Source organism: Taudactylus pleione, unplaced genomic scaffold, assembly GCF_031769625.1.
Source record: "Taudactylus pleione unplaced genomic scaffold, aTauple2 ptg000043l, whole genome shotgun sequence".
In the NCBI taxonomy this organism is placed as follows: Eukaryota; Metazoa; Chordata; class Amphibia; order Anura; family Myobatrachidae; genus Taudactylus; species Taudactylus pleione.
Window position 1 is genome coordinate 17,802,491 of NW_028284445.1, and position 26,505 is coordinate 17,828,995.

Genomic DNA, 26,505 nt, shown 5'->3' on the forward strand with positions numbered 1-26,505 from the left:
CCCTTTTTTTTTTAAAGTACACTATAGGATTTATTTTTGTAATGGTAGGTGGGGAGTGGACAGGACTGCATTATAGTATAGTATATTACAAGTACCTAACATGAAAATACCATCCTGGATTGATGTACTAATAATATCATGATCATCATAATGTATATTATTATATGCTTGTAATATAAGGCAGTCCTGTCCACTTCCCAGACCCCATCTACCATAAAAAATAAATCATACATAAATCAATCTATATTATAGTTGAGAATAGCACAGTACTTGACCCTACCTGCCTGGCTGCTGTGATTCCCTGAGATCTGGATCCTCGGTCACTGTCTCACTCAGCCAGACTCTGCCTTGGCCTGCCCCTCTGCAAGCCTGGCAGTCAGTGGCAGAGGCTACTGTGCTGGAGCTGGATGGGGCTGGTCGGAGGACCCGGTGACTCTCCTCCTTCCTCTTATGCACAGTCCCTCTGTGACAGTGCAGACAGCGGTGCCGCAGCGGGACTCTACAAGCGGGTCCTCGTGACATCATGACGTCACACGGTACTTGTACAGTGCTCCTCTGGGAGCATTTTGACTGGCCAGATTTCTTGGGGAAAAGGGGCCCACCTAGGGCCCCGCGAGTCAAAAGGGGCCCAGCCAAAGGCCCCTTGGGACTTGTGGGGCCCTAGGCGAGCGCCTTGGTTGCCTTGTGGGAAATCCGGGCCTGGCAAGTAGTAGTCTTAGGGGTAAATTTACTAAGAATCGAGTCTGGGAGAGTTTTTTTTTTTTTTTTTGTTCTTTTCAACTCGATTAGCTTCACCTAAACTCGGGTGATTTGAAGCTCCTGAGACTTTAAAATTTACACAGAAGTGAGTTTAGCTGAGAGTCAGATGGCCGATGGTGAAGCAGAACGAGATTTCTCTGCCGAGTAGCAGGTTTTGCAGGAGATGACTCACCCGAGATTGCAGTGTCTTTTCTCTGCAAAACTCTTCTGAGCAGGCAGCCTGCAGATATCAGTGAGATATGTGTAAGCTGCTTGTGTTGCACCTGTAAAAAAAAAAAAAGGGTTAAAAGTGTAAAAAACAATTACATAGGCCCCCCCTAAAGCTTAACCAGCCCCAGGCTTGCCAGCCAGGGGCTGTCCCCTTCCTGTCCTGGAAGGGGACAGAAACATCTGGTATAGGTAAGTATGTGTGAATGGGTAGGTGTGTGTAATAAAGTTTTACTCATCACGGTGTGTGTTTTGTCTTTATTTAACTATTTATTCTACAGTGGCGGTACAGGTGCCGTCTGTCTGCTGGCACTTGTAGTGCCAAAGGGCAGGCATGCTGGCACCTGTAGTCCCACTGTAAAATACAATAGTTTACTTAAATTTCCCCACTTTATTACCCCCGTACCCAACGCTCCAGGGGTGCGGGGAAGAGCCCTGGGCTTCAGACCAAGCCTGGGGTTAAGGGAGAGGGGGTATCCCTTTTTTGGGGGGTCCCCACCTCCCCTGAGATCCACGGCTTGGCCTGACCGGTTTGGGCTGATAATGCTTTGGCCCCGGAGCCCCGGTAAAAGGGTCTCCGGGCTGTGGCATTACACCCCGGCCGTTTTGAGTCTGGTGCTGGTTTTAAATATAGGGGGTATCCTATGCAATTTTTTTTCCCCCCTATATTTAAAATCAGGACTGGCCCTGCAGCCTGGTGTTGGTTTCTAAATTACGGGGGAACCCTACACATTTTGTTCTCCGTAATTTTTTTTAGAAACCAGGACAGGCTGGCAAGCCTGGGGCTGGTTAAGCTATAGGGGGGGGGACCCTATGTCATCTTTTTTTCAGATATTTAAATTTTTTTTCTATATTTACAGGCAGAAACATACATGGATCACAGCGATCTGTGTATGTTTCTGCCAAACTTTCAGATCACAGGCAGGTGTATTTTTTTCACAAGTTTTTACAGGAGAGTTTTCCCATCTCATGAGAGTTTAGAAACTCTCTGCTTGAATCCTATCTTCACCAATGTAAAGGTTCTCGAGTTTTGCCAATGGGGAATTGAAGAGAGTTTGCTAACTCTACAGTATTTTCCCGTAGCAAAGGAGATCTCTCTCCCGAGTTTGACATGGGGCAATTTTTCCCACTCTCAAATTTACTAAACTCTCCAGAGTTTTGCAAACTCTCCCAAACGCTCAGCTTAGTAAATTTACCCCCAATTGTCTTATGTGGACATTCTGTTTATTATTGTCCTTTTGTACTATGTAAAATGTATGATTTATTCAATAAAAATATATTTAAACAAAAAAAAAGATAAGGCAAGAGATAATTATGTGCAATGAGCAAACATATACTGTAACTACCAAATACAGCCACCATATGGAAGTAACGGTGAGTACACCACCTATAAGGGTCCTGGGCTGTCATGTGAACCATTCTGACATTTCACTATGAGTTTTTATCATTCGCTCACTACTTGGTGATCAATTGTGCCATCAGTTTGTATCCAATTATGAAGCCCAAGTGGCTGAGATATTTACATAGGTGCATTTTTGGTCTCCAGAAAAATTACTGGCACTTGAACAATTCAGTCATTAATAATGACACACTGTAAAGGTGTGAGTTATTTCACCTGAAATTGATGTGCTCAATACTTTATTTTGCAACTGCCACTCAGCAGAATGAACAAGCCTGGGGGTTCTACTAATATGCTACAGGCAGGTACTTAACTGACAGAGACATATTCCTGCATACTGGTTGCTATGCTCAGTCTCTGCAGTCACTGTTTTGTATGTGTCTGTCGGCGACGGGGTGTGAGTCTGTATCCAATGTTTCTTTGTGTCATTGCATAGGTTGGGGACACAAAAGGTTAGGGGGGGGGCTGCATTTGTCATTTGTACTGTGCTCCACAATTTCTAATGACAGTCCTGTTACCTACTGATGTGTTTTTGTACATCATTACTGCAATTGCACCAAATAGCCACCCCGGACGACTCTGGTCTTGTGCGACTCTGCTAGTGTCGGACATATTTTTGCCGAAGATGCATCTTAGATGCAATGCGACTAGGACACACCAGGAGACTAGGCTGATATGAAATGCGATACTTGTATATCTGTGTGCGTCTGAGTCTTCGAGTTTGTATATGAAGTGCAGTTGCCATGGCCTTCTTCCATGCCAAGTTCCATTGTGCTTTGTATACAGATTCTGTCGAACACAGATATACAAGTGTCACCTTTCAAATTTAATAAGCGCAATCTCTTGGTGCATCATTGTCGCATCACTTTGCGACTTTGACGCATTTTCAGCAAAAAGAAGCAAAAAAGACGCCCGGTGCTAGCAGATTTGCACGGTACATGGCGTCTCACACACGGCATTAAGGCTAGATGTATGAGGACACATCTGTAAGCTTCCTTCCTTTTCAGAATGTGAGACATATGAAGCTATGTGATTGTTGGGCTTTAATTCCTTGCTTGTGAAGATGTGGTAGATCTTACTGCTGATAAAGCCATTACAATCAGGGGCGTATCTATAATGGGTGTACGGGGAACACGGCCCGCATCGCACACCCTGCACCCATAATATTACTTACCTCTCCGGAGTCCCACGTCGGCACAGGATTCCAGCGCTGTAAAACGACTGGAAAATGACTGCGCCAGCCATTTTCCCGTCATTTGCGCATGCACAGTACAGGGAAAATGGGGGAAGCAATCGGGAAACCGACTGCCTATATACCGGCAGCCGGCTTCACGACTGTCTTATCCCGGCAAGGGTGAAATGCCGGGCGTCTAGATGTAGACGCCCGCATTTCCCCGACGCCGGGAGACCGGCGCCCGGCATCACGATCGTAGTGATGCCGGGCGCCGCGAGTGGACAGCCGCGGGGGGGGAGGGTTAGGTTTAGGGCTCCCGGGGGGGACTTAGGGTTAGGCACCCCCCCCGGGAGGGTTAGGGTTAGGCTAGGGGGAGGGAGGGTTAGGGTTAGGCACCCCCGGGGGGGACTTAGGGTTAGGCACCCCCCCGGGGGACTTAGGTTTAGGTAGCGGGGAAGGGGGTGGTTAGGGTTAGGCACTTAGAGGGGGGATTAGGGTTAGGCACTTGGGGGGGAAGTTAGGGATAGGCACCCCTAAGTAGGGTTAGGTTAGTGGATACTTACCTATCCACGATCAGGATTTCCAGCGGTCGGGCTTCCGCTGCGTCGCACTCTGCTCCTGTCGGGCCGGCGGTATATCATACCCATTCCGGAAAATGGCCATACACCTGTATGACCTGTGCATACACTATAGACTCTGAGTCTATAACTCTGGCGCTGGCCGCGCACAGCTCAGTGCGCCGTGGGGCGGAGAGAAGGGGGCCCGTGTCGGAGACTGCACACGGGCCCCCTCCTCTCTAGAAACGCCCTTGATTACAATGTACTATTACTGCCATCCTTTTAATTTAAAGACCATTTAGAATGTTTGGTAAAATAGTTTGGTAAACTTGTGGCTTTCTAGTGGTTGTGCTTCAACAGTTACCTACTTATTATATAGCATGTTCAGTGGTTGGTTATTGGTAATCAGTGTAATTTTTTTCATGTATAAATAAATAATAAAAAATATATATTTATATATATGTGTGTGTTTGAAATGAGAGAGTTGGGTGAACAATTTTATTAACTGTCATCTTTCGATATATGCACCTTTCCCTGAATAGCCAAATCTGCGAGGTGTGGCTGCATCCCCTCACAAAAAGAAAGCAAATAGTATGCATGCTGCAAAGGGGGACATTTGTCCCCCTCAGCAGTGACGCAAAGGGGACAATGTCCCCCTCAGCAACTGACCGCCCCTCCAACAAGCCCGGGCCCGGGTAAAGAGGCTATACTACTTTTTTTTTATTTTTTTGTACTAATTAAAAATACACCTTACCTACAGCATGTGGTGGTCTCTGTGCAACGGGGAACCTTTGAAGAAATTAATCCTCCCAACATAACCAATGTTTGACAGGCAGAGGCATTTAAGGGGCAGTGCGGGGACGGCCGGCGGTCCTGGAAATGGGGGAGTGTCCACCCCGTTTTCCGGGAGTGGCAAGACCAGGGGCTGCATCCACGGACGCAATTTCCTGGCCTCGCAAGCCAGCCAGCCAGCCAGCCAGCCAGAGTAAGCTGAGGCTTACTCAGCTGGCCGGCGGCCTGGCGCCATCCACCATTGCGACCAAGGTCACAGTGCTGGCATCGCAAGTGCAACAGGAGATGTCATACACCTCCTGCGCATTTGCATATTAGCATGGATGGAATTGCAAAGCTGCCTGCATGCAGCTTTGCAATTCTGTCCTAAGCTGATTTAGTCCCTTGTATCACTAGTTCTCACTGCAGGAGCTGCAGCCAGACTGAGAAGAACACAGAGAGAGACACTACAAGAACTTGCCAGTTGCATGGTTAGTGCAAGGGGATCGGTATGAAAGACCCGATGCCGCAAGACCGACACCACTGAAAATCCTGATTCGTAACTATCCCTAATTCTCCCCCCCTCCCCCAACCCTTCCTTAGGGGTGCCTAAACCTAACCCCCCTCCCCACAGCCTAAACCTAATACACCTTTTACACCAAAATCCCGGGTCTGACCCTGGAATTTGAACACTGGTCAATCCCGGGTCGAACTCTGCTTCAGACCCCGTTTACAATGCAACTCGACCCGGGTTTGCCCCTTTTACACTGAACCCGGGTAATCTCTGCTTTTCCCTATAGATGTCATTAAAAATGGTCTTTTTTAAGGGCTGACAAAGATGAGGTCACAAAAGGCAACAAAAGAGAGGGGTAGGAACAGGCTGTGGGTCAGGCTGCTGTTATGGCTGTGTATCAGCCTGCGTTTGTAGCTGCTGGTCAGGCTGTGTGCAGGAGGTTAGGCAGGCAAGTGATGGCTGCGTGTGTGTCTCTCTGCAGGGCACTGACAAATGACATCATCTGCCAGCGCCGCAGAATCAACAAATAGCGGAATGTAGCCGGTCAAATAATTCGGGTAGCACCCGTTCACACTACCGCATGACCCGGGAACAACCCGTTTTCAACCCTGCTCTCAACCCGAGTAAGATTGCCGGGTAAATCAACCCGGGTTATTTTTCTGGGAGCTGTTCACACAGAGCCTCGACCCGGCAATAACCCGGGTTATTCGGTTGGTGTAAAAGGGGTATAAGTCTCCTGGGGGAATGCCTAACCTCCCCCCGGGGGTGCCTAACCCTCCGGAGAGCCCCTAACCTAACCCTCCCCCTCCAGCGGCTGTCCGCCGCCCGGCTTACCTTCGTTCGGTATGCCGGGCACCGAGCTCCCAGCGTAGGGATAATGAGCGGCGTCGGGATTTCGACGCCTATCATTTGTCCCCTGTCGGGATTACACAGTTGGGAAGCCGGCGGTCGGCATTTTGACCGTCTGCTTCCTGACTGCATCCCAGTGCAAGAAGGGTTCAGCTGCCGTACTTAATATTTTTTTTACTCCTGTTCCCAAAGGCTTCCCAAAATGAAACTTATACCAAAGGGAGTTTGTATTTAACTGTATGACATACTATATGTACAAAAAAATTAACATACGCTTTTTAGTTATTCAAGGTCAAATGTCACATCATGTGACCTTGAAATGTAGAAGTCAATACTGAAATATAAAACTATTTTTATTAAAACTATGGTCCCTTCAAAACAAGACCAACATGAAATTTCTACCACAATTAGAAGCAAAGTTATGATTCCTTTTAGTTGACTTTGCAAGCATAAATTTTAAATTTCCTGTCATGTTTGCAACCAAGGGCCGTATTCAATTAGTTTTGCACCCGCGATACTTTTTCACATGCCGCACTTTTCACCGACTTTTAGCCGCGTAAACGTTTCGTGCGCGCCCCCGCTATTCGCCATATTCAATTCCAAAGGACGTGAAAACACGTCCCGGCGAAACTCAAACATGCGAAAAGTGCTGTCAGTTTTGGGGAAATCAGCCTGACACCCCCCAGAAGATACACTAACATTGGGGATGTGTATATATGTCCCCAATTAGCTCCCCTGGAACTATTTAGGACACTTAAGTGCTTTCAATTGCCTCTCTATATTGTCTATGCATAAGTGGTGAAGAATAGCATTTAGCAGTTTTTGTTGGTGAAAATAACTAGTTCCAACAAATTTGGGGTACATGAAAATGGGTTTAAGCATGGTTATAAAATGCTAAAGTGAAGTGCTAAAAAGAGTTACAAAAATGCACCTTCAAAACACCTCCCCCATACTTGCAGATCCCCCAAATGCTTTTTTTGCTAGTTTATAAGTTTGTACCCCAACATTGTACTTTTTCGCATCCTTTTTCAAAGTGTTTTTTTAACGCAGTTATTCTTTTGGGGGTCTGTCCAAAGGGTACAGGGTGGTTTCTGCACCTTTGCACCCCAAAACCGCAATTCTGCACTTTTTTCCGCCGGGTATTCATAGGCGAAATATTTTTGCCTATTACATTGCATTGACTTTCTGCGTACGCGAAAAGTCTTTGCAATTGAATATGGCAAAAAGTTTCCGCCTGGCGAAATGACCTCATCCGCGATACTTTTTTGCAGATGACGGCTTTTCGCTACTAATTGAATACGGGCCCATGCTGCATGAACACCATGTATCACTGAGGGTTACATTTTATTTTACATATGAAAGTTACTTTATGTCATCTATCATCCTACCAAATTTCCTGAAAATCTGAGTTGGTCGGGTTGGAAGCTGTGATGATTTGGCATGGAATTACCCTGTCGCCAGATAGGTCGGCGGCCTAGTGTGTACCCAGCTTAAGAGAAACTGGTAGATTCATTGGTCTTGGTGTGTATTTTTTGTGTTTTTTTTTTTTTTTTTTGTAGTAGGGAATTTAGGGCCTGATTCAGAGCCGGACGCTATTGGCGCTCGCTCGTTCAGAAAAAAGGGGTGGCTATTCAAATGAACCGTTCGCTCTTTGCGGTCTGTTCACGCCTCTAGGTCTGAACGAGCGAACAAAACTTGCGATCGTTTTTTGGGAAACTACGCCCCCTGGCCACTCGCATCCTACGTCATGTCCGCTATTTATTAGATTAATCGAGTACATCGACCAGCGTATGAACTGCTCACTATTCTTGTGGTTGGTTTTTCCTACCGCAATCTTGCGAGCAGTTCTGACTATAAAATAACCCAGTGACGTGGTCAATGACGCTGCTGTATTAATTATGCACACCCATAAAATGCCCGTTTTGACCTTTAAGCACGCCTGCGTTCGGATCTCCACTCCCCGTTTTCAAGCACCTTCCCCTGTTACCACCCACATACGCCTCCTCCTGTCACTCAAAATAGCATAGCTATTTAGCGAACAAACTATTTTCGGCCGCACTGACTGGTTCGCGCATGCGTATTCCGATCCGTACGCATGCGCAGTTGTGCAAACATCGCTCGGAACTAACGAGCGGCCGCTTACGTGCGGCTCTGAATCAGGGCCCTTAGATAGTAATTCCACGTAGAGGAGAGTTGATATGCTGTACAATCACAGATATTTAGGCACATGTCGCAGTGTGCATGCAAACGGGGCCACAACTTGATCGCAAGTGGAGCAGTGCGCACACACATCATACATTACGCTGTTAGGACAAAGTGGTGAACTGGAGATACCTCCCAACATTCTAACCATTGTTACAAAGCAAATGTACTGGACATGTCTCTCCCAACATTCTAACCATTGGTACAAAGCAATGTACTGGACATGTCTCTCCCAACATTCTAACCATTGGTACAAAGCAATGTACTGGACATGTCTCTCCCAACATTCTAACCATCGGGACACAGGTGTAGGTGGTTGGTACAGACCCTTAAAATCATGTCTGTCCCCTCTAACTAGCGGTGTGGTACAGTGCTGCTACATGAGTTGGCATTTTATAAATAGAGTAAAGGGAAAAGCTTATTGCCATTTCTTAGGCCTTTGCAAATACATACCTACAATAAAAAGTTGTTCATCCCATACTAATCTAGAGCAGAAAACTACGTGAGCCTTTCAAGCTCGCCAATCACGACTAATGGCTTGGGCTTCTGGCTGTTTGCACATTATCCTATATATTTGCATTCCCCTCTCCAACTGCAGTCCTCATTGCCGGTTCAGAAAGCATCAGAAAGTCAGTAAGTTATTCCCTGTACACCCTCAGGTCTTCTGTGAGCTCACAATCCAAATTACTACAGAGCAGCCAACGATTTAGGAGAAAAATTAACTGAGAACAGCAGTGGGAAAAGCCACTCGAGAGTCTTTATAAAATGCAATGTTAATTAACAAAATTGCTATTTGCATAATCACCCTGTTTTGTGTTAAGTAAGTTGTTGATCACTGTGTATTTCTGATCTCACTGGAAATAGAAAGGCTACAATGAGCAAGTGCAGTATCATGTAGCTTTTATCTTCTACTCCCCATTAAGACTCTCTCACGGTTAAATAGGATATAAAACCTGGTATTACACAAGAGACTATTGGCCTGAAGAAAAACTATACATGAAATCCCAGTATGGTTTGTTTTGGGTGTATTTATTTTCCTGTATAGAGCATGCAGTTTTATGTTGTGCAGTAACGTTTCCCTGCTGGGGTGAGATTATGTGCCAGTGTGTTAATGCCAGGAGCACTAGAAGTCACAGTAATTTGCTCAGGGCCACAGGAAGTATAAATGTTCAATAACACATTATCAGTAGAGTTTGCACAGCCTGCTTCGATGCAAATGGGGTATTACTGTGGACTAAAGGGGCCTATCCATTATATGACTTTTTGCACGATCCGCATCGTACGGAAAGTCGTGTAATGGATAGTCGGCAAGGACCAGTGATGCGCGTGCACGCTGGGTCTTTGCCGATCCCGACTATCTACTGAACATGCCCGTCAACCTGACGACGATCGTCAGGTTCGGCATGTTCAGAGATAGGAGGCCGGGCTCCTCCACTGAATGACGTTCAGTCTGTCAGGTCACCTAGTGGATAGGCCCCTTTACATGACAAAAAAGAAACTGATGTAGGGGCTGAACCATTGTGAGTACTGTGCCAGTTGGTGTGGTGTAACCAGGGGCGCCGAGAGGGGGGGGGGGGGGCGCTTACTTATTACCTGGGCTTGCTGGAAAGGCCCAGCGGGGGCCTGGGTCCGGTGCCCCCCCTCCCTCCTACTTCACAGCAGTGTGTTGGGCTGCAGTGGGAGACTGCAGCAGTCTCCTATGCGTGTGGGGGGGAGCGATCACCCCCTCCTGCCTTTTGTACCCGGCTGAGGGGCACACAGCGCCCCTTTTCTAAGGGGATGTGCCACATCTTCCATGATTAGGACACGCCCACATTTACCCGGGCCCCCCCGCGGCTGTCAGTGCACCTGGGCGTAACTTGCGTGCGTTTGCTATGTGCATGTCTAGTGTGCAAACACACGTGCCTGTTCCTCCAGCAGTCTGCGCCTGGCTTGAGCGACTAGGGGCGTTATAATGTAGCATGCAGGAAAGAGAAAATGCAGGTACATGCTCTAAGCATGAATACTGATAGTCAAAATAATTATGATAAACTCTACAATTAGCATAGATTATAAATGAGTCTCCTAGCACGTTTGGCCACAAATGCATGTCCATCTACCACGTCAATAATACATTATATCAGTTTATCATGGACTTACCATAATAGTACCAATTCTAATATATAGCCAGCAATGTAGGAACCTATGCTAATTAAAATCACCCAAGGGCAGATGTGAGGGGTGCTTCTGATACCAAGCAGGGGTCTCTACCTTTAAGTGTACATTATATACACAAATATAAAAGGGGGGGTGGCTGGACTGTAATGTAAATGAAGTACAGTAAGGGGGTGTTCCTGCAGCTGCGAGTGTATGCAGATCTGAAAAGACTGGTATAGGACTGGGAAAGCTGCATCTTTTGCGGATGGTCAATGTGCAAATACATGGGTGTGGTATAAAAGATAAACAGGCGGTGAAATTGTCGACAATGTCTAGATAGAAACCAGATGTTAGACAGGCAATAGGTCGATGGGGACAAAAGGCCAACGCACACTAAAGGTCGACATGGAAGAAGATCAACAGGTACAAAAGGTCGAAAGGGTCAAAAGGTCCACACACAAATGGTCGACACCTGTGTTTTGTTTTTTTAACCCTAATCTTCAACCTAACCCTCCCTAATGGTGCCTAACCCTAAAGCTGGGTACACCCTAAACAATGTGCGCCCAGCGCGATATTGTGAGCGCCGGATTGGACGACATATCGTCAAGTGTGTACCCGACATAACCGTCGGAGTAGGTGCCTGACGCTAACCGTTCGTAAGTGCCTAACCTTAACCCTAAAAAAAAAAAAAAAGGCAAAAAGTGTCGACCATCTGCACCTGTCGACCTTTGTATTGAATCTTTTGGCCCTGTCGACCTATTGCCTGTCTAACAACTGGTGTCTATCTATAGTCCGGATACCCAAATACATGATGATGTATGGCAGCTATTGCCAGCACTAGCAAACCGCTTGTGATTGGCTGTATGTGAACGCTTCACTAACACTGATTCCTTCCTCATTGCTCTGGCATAGAATATGCTTTTAGGTTTCTTCCTGCATCCAGCTCCAGATCTGCTAGTCAGGTGGAGAGGTGCAAACCTCGTTGTAAGTCCAGAGTGGTCATAGTTCAGCTTTAAAGGACCACTATATCCGATTCTAAGTTTCAGATGTGATCCAGGATGGTAAAATGCATTAGTCATTGTTAACGTGACTTTCTACTAGAACTCTGTTAAAGTGTAAATTATTACCCCTCACTCCATCTCAGTACTTCCCAACTGTACAGTCTTTTTATCGATTTTAAAGGCTGTGTGGGGAAAGTCAATTAGTTTGCAAAAGCCTTTAAACTTACACACGTCGCCTTTATGCGGTCACTAAAGATAGGTACAATTCAATTTGAAATGCCACTTTGCACTACTAGCAGGGTGAGTAATTGTTTCCAAAAAGCTAACAGGGAAAGTAGCATAAAAATTTGGGAGACTAAACAGGACCCCCAAAAAAGTGACAACTTTGTTAGCAGAATCATATAGAATACTGTAAGTGGGCATAAGGAAAGTACTGTACACTTTTAAAAGGTGTCAAATTGCTGATTTGTACATTTAAAAAAGTAAAATAATATAAAAAGCTGTAGAATTTAGTGTTTTTACAAAGGAATTAAATGGAAAATGCAAAAAAAAAAGTAGAAAAAATATGCTTTTGAGGTGAGTTTAAAAATTTATAGAAAGCATTTATTTTTTGTTGAAATATACATTTGGGGAGCATTATTTAGCTAACAAGCTTATTTTGGGGTCATTCGAGGCCTTTTTTTTTTTTTTCACCCCAAAAATGACATCATTATTGGACCAATTAAGCTCATTGAAAACTTCCAAAAGCCTAATTAGTCATTAGGGGGATGTCCAAGGGGTTCTGAAGCAAGTCCTGACATTTTTACCTTTTAGGGAAAATCTTTTTTTTTTTTTTTTTTTACCTTTTCACCTGCTCAGGGCGGTGCAAACAAAATCAGGCAAATTTACTCTGGAAAAGAAATGCGAGTTTGGAATTGAATTGCAAATGTAATTCGCAATGCGGATCTGCCATGAATTTGTCTTGTGGGACAAAACTCACACCTAATTGAATTGAACCATAGTCAGAAAGCTGGGTATCTCCTATCACTATAAAACTGATGGGTGGACAGCGCTGATGAGGTATAAATAAAACAAAAAAAATAAAATAAAGTAAAAAAAATTAAAATAAATATATATACAATCGTGTTACAGACAAGCAGCGGCACTCGGAGACTACATAATGATTCAAATAGTGTATTTAAAACAAATGCATAATCCAACGTTTCGGGACTCGCACGTCCCTTAATCAAGGTGTAAAGGATATACAACATTACTAAACTTTTAAAGTAGAGAAGCCCTCACAGCGTGCAATCACTGCGGAGTTCCGGGGAGATCGTCACCGACTTCCGCAGTAGCCCCCAGCAGTGACATCATGGCGTGTCCAGCGTCATATCACCATGGTGACCTGGACGCTGATATAACGCTACACAAAAACAATACAAGAAATCAGAAAAGATACCTATCACCCATCCTAAAGGGTGAGAACACCTATAAATACAAATCCCCATACCATAAGGAGAGCATGAAACAGGTTGAGAAAAAGATATACATTGCAGAATGAATACATCATGAAAATAGTACGACCAGCTGAAGAGATCCATAAACGAGCAAGCACAAACCGCTTGTTGTCATGTATCAAGTTATATCAGACATATGTAAAACATGTCGGGGAAACAAACATCAAGTTTTATATGTGGTGGTTAATACAATTAAAAATAAGAAATGTAACAATGTGCATGGAATATCAACTAGTATTAAAAAAAATAAATAAATAAGTCCCTAAGTGTAAAGGAAAAGTGAAAAAGTGTTATAACAAACTAAGTGTAATGAATAAACAAATATGAAAAATATATATGAAAAGTAAAGTGAAAGTGATCATGAGTGTATTAAAAAATATATGCAGCTAGTAAAAATGTAAGTGTCCTAAATGTATGTAAATGATGTGTGAGAAAATCAATAAAAACAAAAATAGGTGTTGCGAACAAAATCTGGTGGAAACAAAGAAAAAATGGTGTGGAGCTAGTGAAAAAATAGAGTATTGTGAATGTATGTAAGTAAACCAATGGATCTAATGTAAACAAAAAATAAGTGTTGAAAACATGATATAGTGGATATATAAAGAATGGTGTTAGAGAAAAAGGCAAATGATGTCTAGGTTGAAGGTGCAAAAGGGACCTGTATGGATAAAATAGAAATATAAAGGCAATCTATACTGACTATTATCGCTTAAGCACGCTCCATTGTATCTTTTCGTTTAGACCATATGGGCTAATGGTGTGAAGTCCGAAAATCCACCGAGCTTCCACTTGTAGGAGTTTCCCCGCTCTGTCTCCCCCTCTTGGGTTCTTGGGTACATGGTCGATGATCTGATGTTTAAATTGGCCAAGAGTGTGCCCTTTCTCGGCAAAGTGTCTGGCCACCGGTTGTTCCGATGTCCTGCCTGCTAAAGCCGCCTTTATGGCCGACCTATGTAAGGCCATACGGTCTCTCGTTGTTCTAAAGGATTTGCCGATGTATGATAAACCGCAAGGACAGGTAATCAAGTATACTATATGATTAGACGTACAGGTCAACACATGTTTGAGCTTATATGACTTTCCTGAAGTAGGGTACTGAAAGGATGTCCCCGTGACCATGCTGTTGTAGGTAGTGCATCTAAGACATTTATAGCATCCTGGGGGTTTGCTTAAAAATGTTTTATTATTAATTGTCCCATCATCAAGACCAAAGCCTGTAATATCTGTATGGACTATGATGTCCTTGATACTTCTGCCCCTGGTTTAGCAAGATAAAGGCTTCTTTTTGAAACACTTTAAATTATTGTCAGTGGATAAAATTGGCCAAAGCGCTCTAGTAGCTCTTGGGATGACAGGGCTCGAGATATTATTATATTTGCTGACAAATGGTAATAATGCATTTTGTTTTTTGTCCTTACTACACCTGCCTAGATCCTGCTTTCTTGTTAATATTTCCTCTTTGTGTTTGGCCAGAAGTCCCGGTTCATAGCCTCTGTCGAGGAACTTGGTAATTACCCCATCAAGCGCTGGCTCTAATTTAGATTGGTCGCTTGTGATCCTAGCTACTCGGATCATCTGGGACCGTGGCAGTCCTCTTTTGAGAGCCCTAGGGTGGTGACTGTTGGCTCTGAGAAGCGTGTTCTTCTCAGTCCTCTTGGTGTACACCTCCGTATACAACTTGTGATCCTGTATCGTGACCAATACGTCCAGATAGTTTAGCGACCTTGTATTGGTCTGATGTGTAACTTTGATAGGGGAAATTCTGTTGTTGATGTAGTTTGCCATGATTTCAAACATATTTGCTCCTCCTGTCCACAAAATAAAGACATCATTTATGTATCTAAAATACGTGTGAATGTACCTAGCAACTTCTGGATCAGAAAAAAACATTTATTTTCCTTCACGAAACATGAATACATTGGCGAATGAAGTTGAGACATTACTCCCATGGCACAACCGCTAATTTGATGGTAGAACTTAACATGAAAAAGGAAGAAGTTCCTGGTTAAAGTAAGTTCCAATAGTTTATTGGACCTCGCACGTCCCTTAATCAAGGTGTAAAAGATATAATACAACATTACTAACCTTTTTAAAGTAGAGAAGCCCTCACAGCGTGCAATCACTGCGGAGTTCCGGGGAGATCACCGACTTTCACCGCAGCCCCCAGCAGTGACGCCATGGCATGTCCAGCGTCATATGACCATGGTGATCTGGACGCTGGGATAACTCTACACAAAAACAATACAAGGAATCAGAAAAGATACCTACCACCCATCCTAAAGGGTGAGAGCACCTATAAATACAAATCCCCATACCATAAGGAGAGTATGAAACAGATTGAGAAAAAATATATAATATAACAGAATGAATACATCATGGATAATAGTATGACCAGCTGAAAAGATCCATAAACGAGCAAGCATAAATCGCGTTTTGTCATGTATTAGGAGCAGGGCTGGATAATCAATTGGAAAGTCTTCCCTTTCTCCAACAAGATGGTACATCTGGGGGCGCTACTGGATTCCCTCTCGCTCTTCAGCTTGCAGATTCTCTGATTTGGCAGCGCTATCTTGTCACTCCCCATTTTTGATTTTCCACCAGGATAAAGCTGTTCTACGTACAAGGGAGGGTTACCTTCCTAAGGTAGTGTCCTGTTTTCATGTAAATGAAGAAATTGTTGTTCCGGCTTTTCAGGCTCCAGACCTTTTTGTGGGTGAACCCTCCCTGAATGTAGTTCGTGCTCTCCGTATTTATGTGGAGCATACGAATTCTATTTAGAAAATCAGATACAAAAAGAGAATTATATGGTTTTCACAAATGACGATGGCCAGCTAATCAGCAGACTCCGGTGAGATGGCTACGCATGACTATCTCTCACGTGTACACACAGGCTGATCTTCCTGTCCCAAGCATGGTGACAGCACACACTGTCTGTAGGGCCATCGTGGGCATTCAGTCGTGGTGCCTCTGCTGAACAGTTGTGCAAGGCTGCCACGTGGTCTTCTGTCCACACTCTTCTTAGGTTTTATGCCTTTGATACTTTTGCCTCCCAGGATGTTTCCTTTGGGCGATGAGTTCTCCTTTCTACTCAGGAGAGTCCCCCAAGCCACTGCTTTTGGACATCCCCATGGTATCCCTGTGGATCCCTATGGACCCCGAAGAAGAAATATAGAGTTATGGTACTGTAGAGTTATCTAGATAACGCCTTTTCTTTGCGGTCCATAGGGTCCACAGGGCACCCACATGGACGCACCTTCCTTCATTGGGTGATTTTCTTTTGATCACAGATTCCCTCATCTTCTAAGAGTGTTTCTGGTGTACGATTGTTCTTCCTTCTCCTCTTTCCTTCTCCTGCCTTTAGGCTTGTAAACTAAACTGAAGTCCTATGGCTAGGGGCGGGGCATATATGGAGGAGGACCCAGGGCATTCTGGGAGCCAAAGCTTTAACTGTTTGGTGACTGGTCTTCCAACCATAATATCCCCCATGGTATCCCTGTGGACCCTATGGACCTCGAAGAAAAGGAGTTACCTAGGTAAGTCTACCATAACTCTATATTTTAAAATGAGGTTCGGAAAACTCTGATGGTTTTTGGAACCTCAAATAGAGAAGGTTTTCTAACCTCATTTTTTTATGTGTACTAAATGTTTAATAATTTAAATATTGCAGATTAAGTATTTCTGTTATTTAATATAACCAGCCTATTGATTACCTCAGCACTGTTTTCCTTTGTTAGGTAGAAAAGTACCTCCTGCCCAACATAGCAGACTGCTGCTGAAGCCTGAAGAGAGCATAGTGAGCGTACTGTAGTTCGTATGTAATGTTATTAATCTCATTAGTAGCAGTGGCATCACTGACCCCTGACCCATGCATGTTACTATTTGCTAGTGAATGAATAAGCTGCCCGGTCTTTGATACAGGTTCAGCCTACAAAATGGCTGCCTCACTACTCCATGATTTGACCTTTTCCAAGTGAATGGATAGCAATGCATAACTCCCAACATACGAAAGTGGGACAAAATAAGGCATCCCTCTACAACCTGCCCAAGCCCCAGCCAACTGCGAGCGTTCACTTGTGGGTCACACTGTGTGAAAATTGGAAAAGTTGGGGATCATGTGACGGGCTGCATTCTCATGAATATTGGTTGATTGCACAAAATGACTACCTCCACTGTGTACTTTTACCCTGCGTCCCATGCTAAAAGACATAAGGCCTGATTCAGAGATGTACGCTAATGCCGCAGCTGCTGCCTCTGTATATGCAGCTGCTCTGCAGATTTTGCAGCCGCCAGGAGATGTATGCAATTCCAGGCGGCTGCGTACAAAATCGTGGCATCGGACGCAGATTATTCGATTATCGCAGTTATGAGTGAGCCTATGGTATTGCACAATGGCCGCAGGAACTGACTCACTGGAACCAAATTTCTTGCATGCAGTTTCACAGAAACAGGGTGTGACGCCCCCAAAATGGTCGTAACACGCCTGCGTACCTTCCTGTTATCTCCCCCAAATGCTTCTTGACAATCACACTGCAAGTTAATAGTCACTGCAAACGACTTCGGTAACATACCTTGACACATGCACCATGCAACTCGGACACATGCGCAGATTGCCGATTATTGCTCAACTGCGGAGACATAAGCATAGCGTAATTCCCTGAATCAGGTTTATAGTATATATCTTTTAACATGGGGCATATCATTAGAATATTAGGATCCAACTCCTTAAGAGTCTGCACAAGACTTTCTCCAGGTATCTCTAGGTGATACTTCCAGATCATTCAATATATATCCAGTTATAGCCTCTAATATAAATCAAATAGCATGACATTTACTGTGCCAGGCTGATAAAACGACAGCTAAGAATTGTGTATTTATGTCCTGTCTCCTGCACTTTTATATAGCCTCATTTGTCACCTCACATACTAACAGCAGCTTCATCCGTGATACAGAAATGCATGGCTCTGGCTCTCTTACATGGACACTATTCAGAAATGCATGGCTCTGGCTCTTACATGGACACTGTACAGAAATGCATGGCTCTGGCTCTCTTACATGGACACTATACAGAAATGCATGGCTCTGGCTCTCTTACATGGACACTATACAGAAATGCATGGCTCTGGCTCTCTTACATGGACACTGTACAGAAATGCATGGCTCTGGCTCTTACATGGACACTGTACAGAAATGCATGGCTCTGGCTCTCTTACATGGACACTATACAGAAATGCATGGCTCTGGCTCTCTTACATGGACACTGTACAGAAATGCATGGCTCTGGCTCTCTTACATGGACACTGTACAGAAATGTATGGCTCTGGCTCTCTTACATGGACACTATACAGAAATGCATGGCTCTGGCTCTCTTACATGGACACTATACAGAAATGCATGGCTCTGGCTCTTACATGGACACTATACAGAAAAGCATGGCTCTGGCTCTCTTACATGGACACTATACAGAAATGCATGGCTCTGGCTCTCTTACATGGACACTATACAGAAATGCATGGCTCTGGCTCTCTTACATGGACACTGTACAGAAATGCATGGCTCTGGCTCTCTTACATGGACACTGTACAGAAATGCATGGCTCTGGCTCTCTTACATGGACACTATACAGAAATGCATGGCTCTGGCTCTCTTACATGGACACTATACAGAAATGCATGGCTCTGGCTCTCTTACATGGACACTATACAGAAATGCATGGCTCTGGCTCTCTTACATGGACACTATACAGAAATGCATTGCTCTGGCTCTTACATGGACACTGTACAGGAAGAGATCTTGTAAATATATGCAAGAAGTCTATCACTTATTATGTAGTGCTGGTGCACATAATGGGATTCCATTAAAGAAGATCCACAGCTCCACATATTACTGTGCACGACGGTGACATATTACTAATCATGTCATGTATTCAAAACATAATACAAAGCAAGTCTGTATAAAGGGGGGGGGGGGGGTAGGGTGAGACATTTAATTTTATTTTACTGCTGTCTCATTACTGTCTTTGATAAAATACACCACTGACTTTTTGGGAGCTGCCTAGTATATTTGGTTAATGCAGATCCCCCCCATAAAGTGAAAATGTGTCCTCATACAAATATCTTTTTTGCGTAATATGGAGCAAGATGCCTGGTGCGATTCCTGTGCCCTGCACTTTTTCCTTCATTTTGCAATTATTTTTTTTTACTCCGTTCTGCATCTTGGGGCCTGATTCAGAGACGGACGCTATTAGCATCGCTGCTGCGACTGAGGAAAAACTACGTCCCCTGTGGGTTTGCCTACAACTCTGAATCCGGCCCTCATTTGCTCTTAGTGTAATAGGTAATTAGGATTATTATTTTTGTAGCCAAGGAATTGGTATAAAATGGCAGATGAAGGATAACTGTGCATGGCGTGGGTCACTTGTACCGTTCTTTTGCCTTTTTACCCGACATTGTTCTATTTATTCCTCTATTGTGCTAATTTGTCCTCAATTTTGTTCAGTGCGATTTGGGGATAGGTGTATGGATTACATATAAAGCTGTTCAGAATACACAAACCTTAAACACTTTAGGGGTCTATTTATGAAGCAATGATAACCCCTTTCTCTGCCTTGTGGTTGTTTTGCTGGAGAGATGGTTTATCATAGCTTCCTCCTATTTAACAAGAGGAATACTGCATGGAAATCACAGATTTTTCTTGCATTAGTTCTCATTAGTTTCTGCATCCTCCTAACCTGCTCTGGGTACCACGTAATGCTTAATTCATCATCTTGAGATGGCGTTACCTCATACTTGGCTACCCTCCCGGAGGTACAGGTGGGCGATGACACAATTCACGTTGAATCACGTCATCGTGGCCCTGCTTCAAAATGCCAGAAATCGCTCCACCGAGACCCGTCCCATCCAGTGCTGACCTTTCTGCATCCCGGGGGAGGCAGCCAAAAGGTCATAGTGGTCCCGCTAGATCGCAGACTGGGCAGGGTGCAGAGAGTGTGGGCAGAGAGTCTCTGAAATGGGGCATGGCCAACATGGGAGGGGCGTGTCCTTGTGTCACAGCTCCAATTTGTGACCCTTGGGGGTGTGTCCACTTACGGAGGTGCTGGGCTTCCCCCAAGCTGTCTCCTCATGCACACGTCATCTATTCACCCAGTGGAGATCGGTCACCGCAACCTTTTCCACCCGCAAAACACTGTGGCCAGCGGGTGGGGAAGGCACAGGGCAGGCTGTTTTAATAGGGCACCACTCAAAGGGCAGGGTGCATTTTGTCCCTTAAAAAATCAGGCAGGGTGTGCTGCCAAACACCCTAGCAGGAACATTAGGTTGGTAAGCAGGTGTTACCTATAGCCTTTAGGGGTCTATTTACTAAGCAGTGTTGGGAGACAGAGTGAAAAGTGATAAGGTGCCAGCCAATCAGCTCCTAACTTCCATCTCACAGGCTGTGTTTGAAAAATGACAGTAGGGAGCTGATTGGCTGGCACCTTATCACTTTTCACTCTGTGCCCTAACACTGCTTAGTAAATAGACCCTTTAGTCTCCTCTGCACTACCAGACTGGCTTCACTGGATCCACTCGGGACATGAACCGGAACTCCTCGTGGCAGCCACCAGTGAGGGGGAAACCACTGTTTGGGGGAGAGGTTTTCAATGAGGCTCCAAGTAAAGCTTCGGATTGATAAAAGAAGACCACACTGTTCTGTATCCCTGAAATATACCGCCATACAGAATGCACCCACTGAAGCGCTTATAATAAACAGACCCCTTACTGTATCTAATTAGCAATAATTCAGCCACCTATTGTTTTCAGCAACAGGTGAAGTGCGCTCCATTTAGCTCATGCAGATTGTCATCTGTATTCAGCTGCAATCTGCTAAAGTCTTCCTAAAATTGTTAATGTAAATATCATTATGCAAATGGGAGTTCTCATAATGCTCAGTAACAGTCTGCTGTACATGGAAGAAATCTGTCATATATTAGTTATAGTTTCTGTAATAGCTGTACAAAATGAAGTTTGCAATACTGTAGCTGGCAATGATTGCGTACAGTGATCATCAAAGTTATAATGGTATAGTCAGATGGGATGTCATTCATTTGGATTACATCTAGCTGCTCGATGCTCATTTGAGAATAGATTTTACGTAATCTTGAAAGTGACTAATACATTTCTTCAAAGCGTTCCTTAAAATATATAAACATTGATCACATTTATCTCGTGGAACATTATGTGATCTGCCTGGCACTCTTAGGTTTAAAAAAAATAAAACGTCTTATGAGTGTTCCATTAAACATGGAGCAAACATAGACTTATGCAAATTAATTTAGTAATTTGTGAACCACAGATGTTGTTACTGAGCCTAATAATGGAATGTTGGTAGGGGGAAGATCCTGTGCAGAACAGTTGGTTCCTGTTTTATATAGGACTCCATATTAATTGCTACTGTATATAGAGCCGGTATGTAGTCAGGAAGCTGGCGGTCAAAATGCCGAGTACTGGTTTCCCGACTGTGAAATCCCGGCATGGGACTAATGATAGGCGTCGGTATCTAGACGCCTATCATCAGCCCCACGCCGAAATCCCACCAGCATACCAAATGTAGGTAAGCCGGGCGTTGGGACCTGTTAACCGCGCGGGGGGGGGTTGGTTTAGGGACTCCTGGGGGGGCTTAGGGTTAGCCCCCCGGAAGGGTTAGGATTAGGCTAGAGGTGGGGGGGGTTAGGGTCAGGCACCCGTGGGGGGATGTTTGAGTTAGGCACCCCCCCCCCGGGAGGGTTAGGATTAGGGAGCGGGACGGGGGGTTAGGTTTAGGCACCCCTGGAGGCAGGTTAGGGTTAGGCACTAAGGGAGGGTTAGGGTTGGGGGGGGGAGAGAGTGGAGGGTTAGGATACTTACCAGCAGGGCCGGCCCTAGCCCAAATTTTTTGGTAAGCGAGTATTTTTTTGGTGCCCCCCCCCTATGCAGTGCCCCTTTTACAGTGCCCCCGGTAGTGGTCCACCCAGTGCAGTGCCCCTTGTGCCTCCAGTAGTAAGCCCCTTATATAGTGCCCCAGTAGTACTCCCCCCCATGCAGTGCCCCCAGTAGTGGTACCCCCCTATGCAGTGCCCATTATATAGTGCCCCTAGTAATAGTCCCCCCTCTTGTAGTGCTCCCCCCCTTGTAGTGCTCCCAGTGGTCCCCCCCCTTGTAGTGCTCCCAGTGGTCCCCCCCTTGTAGTGCTCCCAGTGGTCCCCCCCCTTGTAGTGCTCCCAGTGGTCCCCCCCCTTGTAGTGCTCCCAGTGGTCCCCCCCCTTGTAGTGCTCCCAGTAGCCCCCTCCCTTGTAGTGCTCCCAGTAGCCCCCTCCCTTGTAGTGCTCCCAGTAGTCCCCCCCTTGTAGTGCTCCCAGTATTCCCCCCCTTGTAGTGCTCCCAGTATTCCCCCCCTTGTAGTGCTCCCAGTATTCCCCCCCTTGTAGTGCTCCCAGTATTCCCCCCCTTGTAGTGCTCCCAGTATTCCCCCCCCTTGTAGTGCTCCCAGTAGTCCCCCCATTGTAGTTAGTGCCCCCAGTATTCCCCCCCTTGTAGTGCTCCCAGTAGTCCCCCCCATTGTAGTGCCCCCAGTAGTAATCAACCTCCCACCGCAGTAGTGCCCCCAGTAGTAATTAACCTCCCACCGCAGTAGTGCCCCCAGTAGTAATTAACCTCCCCCCGCAGTAGTGCCCCCAGTAGTAATTAACCTCCCCCCGCAGTAGTGCCCCCAGTAGTAATTAACCTGCACCCGCAGTAGAGACATAATAAAAAAAAAAAAACACTTACCTGACACCCGCTCCTGCTCCTGCCACCGAGACCAGCTCCTCCGTCCGCCGCTTTGCATTATGGGAGTGACGTCACGTCATGACGTCACTCCCATTACCCACTGCGGGAGCCGGAAGATGTCCGGCTCTGGCAGTGGGGAGCAGCAGCCGATGAGAGTCTGTCTGACTCTCATCAGCTGCTAAAGCAAACACACAGCTGCCGGAGCCGGCGGCTGTGTGTTTGTGCTGTGTAGCGCTGACCGAACTCCGTCCGGTCAGCGCTACACATGCGGTGCAGCTGTGTCACAGAGACACAGTCTGCACTGCCGCATGGTACGCAGCTGAGGCGCCCTTCACTATGTGGCGCCTTACGCAGCTGCGTACCATGCGTAACAGGAGAACCGGCCCTGCTTACCAGGCTCAGTCGGGATCTTCATCTGCTGGACTTCTGGAGTTGGTATTCCATCCGCCGGGCTCAGGACTGGCAGTATGTCATACCGATGCTATAGAGCCCCAGGGCAAAAAAACAGCTGTACAATTGTTCGCTTGTCTATGATCTTACAGAGCAAATCGGATCATCTGTGTGAACATCGATGGCCGGGAAATTTGCACTGCTGACGCCAGTGAAGCTGCGTCCAAGGATACAGCCACTGGCTCCAGACGTGTAGAAAACAGGGATTCAAATGTTTGTACAACGCTTGATATTGTTCACTATCTGGTAGGCGGCTAATCTTCTCATTCTTTTATATGTGTGTGACAATAAATTCAAGATTTTAGAACGTTACTGCTCTATGGAAGTTTCTTGATTTCCTTTTTTAAGGTTCAATTCTTGATAAACATCACACATGGGGGTATATTTACTAAAGTGACAGTTTTTAGAAGTGGAGATGTTGCCCATAGCAACTAGTCAGGATCTAGCTATTATCTTCTAGATTCAGGTGCTAGTTAAGTGGTAAGTATTTATTATTTTATTTATTTATTAACAGTTTCTTATATAGCGCAGCATATTCCGTTGCGCTTGTAAGTAGAATCTGATTGGTTGCTATGGGCAACATCTCCATTGCTAAAAACTCCCACTGTAGTAAATATACCTCATGGAGAGGACAATGGATATACGTGATAATTATTGTGGATGGGGTGGAGTCCACATTACTGTTTCAGCGTGAACTGAGGACTTTATGGTCAGGAAGATCCCTTTGGATTGCTCACTGCTGATAAGAGAAGGAGATGTAGGAAGTATCGGAGATACATAAAGTGGAGAGAGATAAAGTACCAACCAATCAGCTCCTAACTGTGTTTGAAAAATTATAGGAGCTGATTGCTTGGTACTTTATCTCTCTCCAAGGCTTAGTACTTCTACCCCAGAGTGAGGTGCTGTTGAAGAAAGAGGACACTGGTTCCATTGGTGGACACTAAAGTCTAATTTTCTGTAAGGTATATTTGGTGTGGTTTATAAACAGATCTAAGGTATTTATAGGTAGATAGCGCCTTGGAAAGGATCATCCCATTTTGTTATTACATGCTGTAGATATAAGGTGTTAGGTGACACTTTGGGAATTCCCATCCAGGCCGCTGTTTGCGCAGTTCTTTGAGGTTGATACCTTTTTTATAGATTTCAAATTAATGAGTCCACTTTCTGCTGGAATCATAGCGTTACGAGGGTAACAGACCGCTACCGATCTTCTGTTTCCACAATATGGATTCCGTTTGACCCAAGACAGTTAAAAGTATAACACAACCCAAAACTAAAAAGTTTTAGGTCTAGGTAGGTAAGATAAACATAACCTACCTCATCTGCAGCCCCCAATCCTCCATCACCTATAGGTGTAATAGCCAGAGCAGGGAACCCTTTCTGTTTCTTAGCAGCGTTGTCAAAGCCCCTCCCCCTCTGTGAGCTCCCTGTCAGGATGAAGGACTTCCAAGTCTGATAGCACTGTGCTGGTGAATGAGATTTCCTTATGCAAAGATTGTTAGCTAATCCTTTGTACTGTAAATTGTGTTATTTCCAGACTTCATCCTCCTCAGCCTCTCTGTGCTACAAAAGCTTTCCTGGACAGCGTCTCAGTTTTCACTTTGCACTGACTTCCCAGCACAATAGGGCGTTATCTGCTTGTAAACAGATCTGAGTGACACGAGCGGTTGTATGATGAATAAACCTTCTTAAGATAATTAAAAATTAGTTACAATTTATTTATTAACATTGCTGGTATATATGCTGCTATATATCACACTCTGTACGCTGTGCATTACCGTCCCACAAACTGTAAATGCAGCATGAGGTGTCTGGAGGAAATGGACATCTCCTTGCTGCTACTGAGAAATCAGAGTACAGCATCCGTAGAGGCTTACCCCAGCCTGGACACTTGCGAGGCCAGGAATTCTGCGTCCACCGATGCAGACTCTATCCTTGTTTCACCTGCAAACAAAGATGTGCGCTAACCATTGGGTTAGCGTACATCTGAGTCAGGCCCAAGCACCGTAATCACATGAGACAATTGAGAAGATAGGCGTTAGACCCCTATGTGGCCTTAACCTCCTATATATTCAACAAGCAGTCACAGCCCCTTTCTCCTGCCTTTTTGGCAGGAGAAAGGAATTATTATAATTTTTCCACATATACCAATACTTAAACTGCAGAGAATTTATTTCTCCACTGTTACCCATTTTTGTCATTGTTGAGTGCTGTGCCCATATTCTACGGGAGTTGGAATGTGCGTAGCAGTCCAAAATTCAAATAGGTGAGCCACACCATCTGCCACTGAGTCCTGACTGGTGATGTTTGGCAGTGTTTGGGCTGGCAGTTGTTGTGGCTCCCCTATATGAATTTTAGACTGTGCTGCAGTCCCACCTCTGGCTAGTCACCCCCTTGTTACCACCTAGAAACACACACCCATCTCTCCACCCAACACCCACCCATCTCTCTGCGTCTTAGGACCTGATTCAGCAAAGAACGCAGTTGCTATTGCAGATGCTAACTGTTTTGGAACTGTATCTCCTTCGTGTTTTGGATCTGAATTTGGTTTTGCCAAAAACGTCCTTGCGTGTTTTGGATCTGTATTTTTTTCAAAAAAAATCATAAAAACCGCTAAAATTACATAATTTGTCCCTGTTTTTGTTCCTACAGTATTATTAACCTCAATAACATAACTAGTTTCCAATCAATTTTGACCACCTCACAGCTCACAAAATTGTTTTCATCCAGTTTAGGCCCATAATTTGCACCAAGCTAGCTGGCTGACTATGTGCTGCCAGTTAGCAAACATGTGGCAGTTCAACTTCAAACATGGCACACAAGGAAACATATGTTTTCATTAATCAAGAGGCCTGAGGGAGATGGAGTATGTATGTAGTTGAAGGCATGGAAAGGAAGGGTTGATTTATAGTAAATTTAATTTAAGCTTTGGATTCCAAAGCAAATTTATGAGGGAGGGAGGGAGGTGGGGAGTCATTTTCAAAGAATATTTGACTCATTCTCATCAGTCCTTTCCCCAGTTGAGCTCTTGTGGTGGTCCAGTATTTATTTATTTTAAATGAAAGGGGCATGCAGGAGATGCTGTCTGTGGCAGCACACAAAATGGAAGCTCTGACCAGGAAGGGGGCTGAGGGATTTTTAAAGTCTGGTACTAAACATCTGTTATCATTGTGCTTCCGGGATTATGGAGGGAAGGCTGGGAGGGGTGGAG

At 45.0% G+C, this 26,505-nt stretch overlaps 1 protein-coding gene and 1 long non-coding RNA gene across 2 annotated transcripts in view; one reads left to right on the forward strand and one right to left on the reverse strand.

Annotated features, from left to right (window-relative positions):
• ATP8A2 (ATPase phospholipid transporting 8A2) overlaps positions 1–26,505 on the forward strand; it is a 758,530-nt gene that overhangs the window by 44,460 nt on the left and 687,565 nt on the right. The window lies entirely within an intron of this gene.
• Positions 13,431–22,901, reverse strand: LOC148537893 (uncharacterized). The gene is made up of 3 exons (XR_015873097.1): positions 22,845–22,901; positions 15,151–15,293; positions 13,431–14,873 (listed from the first exon to the last, which is right to left on the reverse strand). It is a non-coding gene; the product is annotated as an uncharacterized LOC148537893 (long non-coding RNA).